Source organism: Rhincodon typus, chromosome 27 (assembly GCF_021869965.1).
Source record: "Rhincodon typus isolate 14 chromosome 27, sRhiTyp1.1, whole genome shotgun sequence".
NCBI classification, from domain to species: Eukaryota; Metazoa; Chordata; class Chondrichthyes; order Orectolobiformes; family Rhincodontidae; genus Rhincodon; species Rhincodon typus.
The window spans coordinates 8,798,184-8,805,025 of record NC_063358.1 but is presented as its reverse complement, the minus strand read 5'-3'; the positions used below and the strand labels follow the sequence as shown (position 1 = coordinate 8,805,025).

At 41.6% G+C, this 6,842-nt stretch overlaps 1 long non-coding RNA gene across 1 annotated transcript; it reads right to left on the bottom strand.

Moving 5' to 3' along the window:
* Positions 1–563: 563 nt before the first annotated feature.
* On the bottom strand, positions 564–1,825 carry LOC125486235. The gene is made up of 2 exons (XR_007264923.1): positions 1,361–1,825; positions 564–1,008 (listed from the first exon to the last, which is right to left on the bottom strand). It is a non-coding gene; the product is annotated as an uncharacterized LOC125486235 (long non-coding RNA).
* Positions 1,826–6,842: the final 5,017 nt, after the last annotated feature.

Below are 6,842 nucleotides of genomic sequence, written 5' to 3'. Positions count from 1 at the left end.
TCCCAAGCGAAATAAAAGGTGCTGTTCCTGCAACCTTCGGGTGGCATCGTTGTGGCACTGCAGGAGGCCCAGGATGGACATGTCGTCCAAGGAGTGGGAGGGGGAGTTGAAATGGTTCGTGACTGGGAGATGCAGTCGTTTGTCACGAACCGAGCGTAGGTGTTCAACTTCAACGCAACTCTACAGTAAGAGAGTTATAGAATCATGGAATCATGCAGTGTGGGAGCAGGCCAGTGCGTGGTCTGGGGAGTAGTCAAGTCTGGTTGAGATGATAGTCAATGTGATCGGGGTGTAGTCAGAAAAAGTCAGGGGACGGGTATATGGGAGGTAGATGGGGACATATCTAGGGTTTAATTTGTCTAACAACACCTGGACAATTATACAGGTAACTAACACAGAATTGTTCAAAGATTCTCAAGCCAACTCAACAGTCACATTTTTTTCAATAAGTCCCTGGGTGTAGGTGACCTGTCTGTTGCAAGTTGGCAGGACTCTGCAGGGACCTGATTCACATTGGATGTCTCCAATGTTCTGGAAATGATAATGTCAATATTCAAACACTGTTAAAAAATAACATTGTATATTTTTTATTAGAGAGGGAAATAAAGGATTCTTTACCACAATCGATCACAAATTATTTTTTGCGGGTTTTCTAACCATTGATGTGAATGCTTCACAGTTCTAAGGTACTTTAGTAGGGTCATTGGCAGCTGAATTTTCACTTGGCAGGCGTCCACAGGATCAAAAATACCCACAATTTGCTTCTATTCTTGCAACAAATTGAGTGCAGACAAATTGCAATGAACTCTTAAGAAATGGCTCGAAACATTTTTGCCACTATTTCCATCTTGCAGAATATATAGTTATACACTGTTAGCACATAGATTCTCGTTCACTAATGGGTCAAAAATCCATTGTAAAATCATCTTGTTCAAAGTTCCTGTTGTATTTGCAGTCCATTAGACCAAAATGTGACTCTATACGTCAGTAACAGTGCATCCACTCCAACTACAACACAACAAGTAGAAAGAGAACATCAAGATAACACAAATGACCAAAAATATAAGTAAATGGAAGAAAGAAAGAGAGGATTATTTGTATAAGCAAAGTTCCATGATCATGGCCTTGCATCCAATTGCTACTGGAATGTTTTAAACCAATAACTTTAATTACAACGTTAGTTATAGATTATTCTAAATAATTTTCATATTTTGAGGCAAGAAAGAACAGTTAATATAAATTTTAAACTTACATTTCACTGATTTAAAGTAATATCTCTTGTCCTACCTGCCCTAGTTACATTGAGGCATCTTTTGAGTTGATTTTCTCTGTACCATTTTATATCTTACAAACCTCTTACCTTGCTTTTAACTGGATTCCCTCCAGAATTTAAACCTTGAGGTTTTCGATATTGTTTATCCTCTTTATACTTTGGATTATTCCTATGATCACCCTGACCCTACGTGTGTGGTTATTAGCCAAACGTGGGAACCATACCAGAAGTGTGACCTAGGTAGTATGTTTTAAATCTTGGTTGCTCTCTGCAATGATCACAAAAGTTTGTAAGTATACATTAGCACGTAACTGAAAATAACAGTAGGTTTATAACATAGCCATGAAAGCAACTGAGACTCTGTGATTTCTGTGGCATGTAACCTCACTCTCTGATGTCTCTGCCCTGTAAGGTCTTTTTTGCATCTTGAAGAACTGTGGCCTGCATTAAGAAAGAACTGTTCTTTTTAGAAAAGGGATCTACCATGACGTCTATATACTTTCAATGAGAAACTCGATATCTAATGTGAATGCTGTTTTGTGGCTGTGGGCTCCTGCAAGCTGCAGACGATCAGCAACAGAGAAGTTGTTTACAATTGAAGCTGATTGGCTATCTACTACGTAAGCAACTTGGAACTGGAAAGAAGTTACAAAAACACAGACCCAGAGAGAGGGGGAGGGAGGGAGGACAGCGAGAGAGAGAGAGAGACAGAGAAGGACGCCGAAGCGTGTGCAGGAGTCGTGCCCTGCACAAACTGCTTTTCTCAGCAGTAAAAAGCACATAATAAATCCAGTCACATTTCCTGCAGCAGATATTGTTAGCTGTGACTTTTGAATTGATAAATCAGAGCTGTGTCAAATTGAATCAGTTATTCTGTACTTGTTACCAGCAGAAGCTTCTGGAGAAAGATGATTGAACACCAAGGCCTGGCTACCCAAAGTAGAATATTCTCATTAAGGAAGGAAATATTACTGAACGACCACTTTCTTGTGTTTTCTACTTCCACTAAAAATGTATTTTACCAATTTGGCTGCCTAAGGAGGTATGTAATGGAGAGTTTATAAGTGGGCTAGAGTTTTAATTATGCATTTCCATGCTAATGAATAATTTCTCTTACCTGTAATTATAGTCTAATGATTTTTAATAAATAATAATAATTGTTTAGTACAGAAATCAGTTCCATGCTTTCTATCAATCATGATCTGAAAGTCCAGTAAATTGGGATACCGTGCGCACGTTTAAATATGACTTTAAAATGACCTCAGTAATAGCAGGGCACAATTTAAAGCAGGCTACCCTGTCATGACAGTCCAGTATCTACAAGATGCAAGTTTAGGATGTGATGAAATACTTTCCACTTACAGTATAGATCCAACAACTCTTAAGAAAGTCAATGGCAACCCTTGTTCAACACCCATTTCATCTCTATAAACAATCATTCTTTCCACCAATGGTGTTTAGTAGCAGCAACATGGAGCCCTTTCCTATTGATGTATTCAGCAGTGTTGTGATATGGTCCTCCCAGTGCCATGTGGGTAAAGTCGATGGGCCCCTACACCTGGCGGGAAGCCGGCTATGTTTCTGAATCCTGCTTCCTGGTCCGTAGCACTGACCTCATCATTGGGAAAAGGAATTACCTCATGTGACCTTGCACAGATTGCATCGATCAGTTCCTGATGCTTTGTGAGTGCATGACTGAGAGATCATATCCAGGTCACCCATTCCTCCCTGGAAGCAGCCAGTTGCATTCAGTTCAAAGCTGCTGTTACCTTCACAGAGTACGGCCTCTCACTCCTGCAGCCCTCCGGTCCCACTTGAGAATCTAGCAAAATTCTGTCACAGAGCCTCGGGGCATACGCTGCACATGCTGACACTGCAACTTGCTCATCCCCAGGAAATGGAAACTTGGCTGAAAGTGCCTGGTCCTCCTCCAACCTTGAACCATTCTCAGGGTCCTGCAGCTGTGACCTCAAATTGCAATGGGTTTTCCTCAGCCCTCTGCGGTAACCACACTGCAACTCCTAGGTTTGGAATCTGCTCCGATCCTGCAGAATCTACCATCCCCTTCTTATGAATGGAACCTTAATGACCAACACATCCCAGCAGCAGTTGGGACCAAGACCTCTGGTGGAAATGACCTACGGTGGAATTATAAGCAGTGAAAGAGGCCTTAGAAAAGTCAACGGTAGCATACTCTGCAGATTAGGCCTGTGCTCACTCCTCCACACAGCAGCCTGTAAACAAAGGCCATGGCTCCATCAATCATTCAGCTTCAGCAACAGTATATTCAGCAACTTAGTGATGGTGTTCAGCTGGCCGAGTAACGAACAAATTACATCAGAAAAGACTGCCTGCCACACTCCAAAAACCTTTCCTTCCCACACCTACATCAGTCCTTCAGCTTTTATTTGCCCTGAGTACCAATCATCATCATACTTACATGACAGATGGTAGAACGATGTTCTGTCTCCAACAGCACCCTTGAAAGTCTCACAACTCCTGGCTCACCTTTTGACCGGCAAATGCCTCTTTTTATGTCATTGTTGCAAACTTCACAGTCGGTGAGAAGCCAGTGTCCAATTTACAAGAACCAATGGCATGGTGTGAATCACTGACCAGCATTCAAACATGTTCACTCTGTAAACATTGATGATGCATGTAGCTGGAGTTTACAAACACCTGCTTCATGTATTTGCCCCTAATGTGTCCTTGCGTCCAGCACGTATGGATCCTGCAGTTTTGCCCATCAAAATGACATGGACTCCACCCACCCTGGGTAGAATAGCAAGTGGTTTGGTGCAGACCTGATGGGCCAAATGACCTTTATCTGTGCTATAGGGATCTGTGATTCTGTGATGGCAGGGACCACAGCTTGCAAAGGACAATAACAGCACCAGGCTCCACCTAATCACTAAATACGGTTATCCCACATCTCCCTGCCCCCTGCTCCAAACCCCCATTGTCTCCTTTTACCTTGAATTACTCAAACAGCCAATTTTCATCCATCTCCTCCATATGGAGACCCACCACATTAAACTTCTTCTCCCACTTTTCTCCCTGTCCCCTGACTCCCGATATTACATCCTGTCAATGCCTACTGTGCTCCTCTATGTTCCCTCTTGGGAGGCCACAGAGGTGATCACAGCTAATAACCTGCCTTCCCATAGCCTAACACACCCACCAATTTTCCTCATCCCTACACACCTTAAATGTCCCCTATCACCATCCTTGTTCCCACTTCTGCAAATGGCCCTGCTTTCCCTCCGCAGTCTCAACTTTCCCACTTCTTTTGGCAGTGATTTCCTAAGTGGCCTATCAGTAAATTTGTAGAGTGCTATGATGGTAGTGAGGAGGTGACAGCTATCAGATGCCAACGTCCATGGATGATGAGTGTGTGTGGCTCATAGCCACGTATCACGCCCTGAGATTCTGTGCAGCGATCAACTTGGAAGTTCTTTGGAGCAAGCGGCAAGCTAAATTCGCAAGGTTCCTGCTCTGATTTCCATGTCAAAACTTCTTGACATCTATCTTGTTCAGCAAATTTGGTAAGGTAGAAAGCTGATTGTTACTAGGTGAGTTGAAGTGTTAATGAGATATTTAACAAGTTATAATCCCTTTAATTGGTCACTCATTGCTGTCTAACAAGTGTTAGCCACCCAGCAAATGCATACAAGATGCAACAAGATGATCCCAATGTCAAGACAGGCCTTGCCAGATTTCAGCAATTCTGTCACTAATCCCGCCATAGCCTACATCACTCATACCATTTTAATATTACACCCTTAACCTTTCCCCTGAGATCAGTAATACCAACATTCTTCTCTTGTCCTTTCCCAGACAAGCACATACACCTCAAGCAATTTCCATGATGGGACGACTTCAGAAGTCATTGAACACTTCCCAAATCTCTACAACTATCTTACTGAAAGGCCAACATTAAACAGGAGATCTAACACAGAACCAACTTTGCCAGTGCAGATTGTCAAAAAGTACATGATCAGAAATCTCCATATCAGGTCAAAGGTTTTAAGCCATAATGTTGTTGTTGTTTCTATCCTTCTATATGGCAATGAAACTGGAGTTGCCTACCAAACACAACTCCAGCTGAAGAATTTTCACAAGTGATGTCTCCATAACATTCTTAACATCAAGTAAAAAGATAGGCAAACATGTTGCAGCATCCTTAAAGCCAAATCCTCCACCACTGCAACCAAAGTCAAACAACATCAGTTCTGGTAGATTGGACATTGCAACCACATGCCCAATAGTTGGCTTTTTAAAAAATTTACTCATGGCACATGGGCATTGCTGGCTCAGCAAGCATTTATCGCCTGCTCCTAGTTGCCCTTGAAAAGGTGATAGTGACCTTCCTCCATGAACTGCTGTAATCGATTTGGTGTAGGGCAACCCACAATGTCATTAGGGAGAGAATTCCAGAATTTTGACCCAGTGCCACCAAAGAAACAGTGATATATTTCCATGTCTGGATGGTGAATGATTTGGAGGGGGACTTGCAGGTGGTGGCATCCCAAATATCTGCTGCCCTTGTCATTCTAGATGGTAATGGTTGTCAGTTTCAAAGGTGCTGTATAAGAATCGTTTAGAACTTAACAACAGCATCTGTTCTCAAAGGGGATCAAGAAACTGTTTTAAGGACTCTCTTAAAGCCTAATTAAAAAGCAGATAATTTGACACTGGCAAATGGATGGCATTGGTTACAAACTATACCATGTGGCAATGCCTCAAAAAACAAGCTGCAACACAGTCAGAAACTAACAAAAGCATGAGAGAGAGAGAGAGAGAGAGAGAGAGACAGAGAGAGAGACAGAAAGCGAGAGAGCAAGAGAAAAGAACCCTACTTGAGGCTCCTGCTGAGTCACTTGACACTGCACAAATCATGAAGCTTTCACATCATCAATTTGAGGGACCAACAACAATGACAGGTTATAGAACTGGCACACGGCATTGCAATATTTCCCAGAAAAATAAAAGGCACAGCAATTTGAAACGATAAAACTCCCAAATTATAACAATCATTTCTACTGATCCAAGATTGAGAATTGTAGTCCCATAGAATTTATAATTTTAGTCTAATAATTATCAAGTCAAAAAGTGGATAAATAGAAGTCAGGTACAAAAGAAGTGGACTGAAATGCTAAGTGTACATGCACAACTCATGAGAAAACTTAGATTTTTACCTGGGAATGATTTTGCTTAAGTGTATCTGGCAAGTTATCTGAAAACAAAATGAACAGTCATGATTTTTTTTCCATATTTAATCAGTGGTGAGACAGTAAGGAGTCTGCAAGTTCATGTCAGGGAACTGAGTCAACAAACATAAAAGATCAAGATTTCTATTCAACATGGGGCAACTTTGATCGGCAGCTTTGCCAACTAATCTTCATCACAAACAGTTGAGAAAGCATCTCTGACTTCTCTCACTTTGATCATTTGCTCTTTTTCTCAACATAATAAATTCTAAGACAATGATCCCAAAGCCACAACTAGTATGTAGTCAAAACAGTAGGTGAATATTATTCAAATTTGGTAAGTCTATACAAAGTTGCAG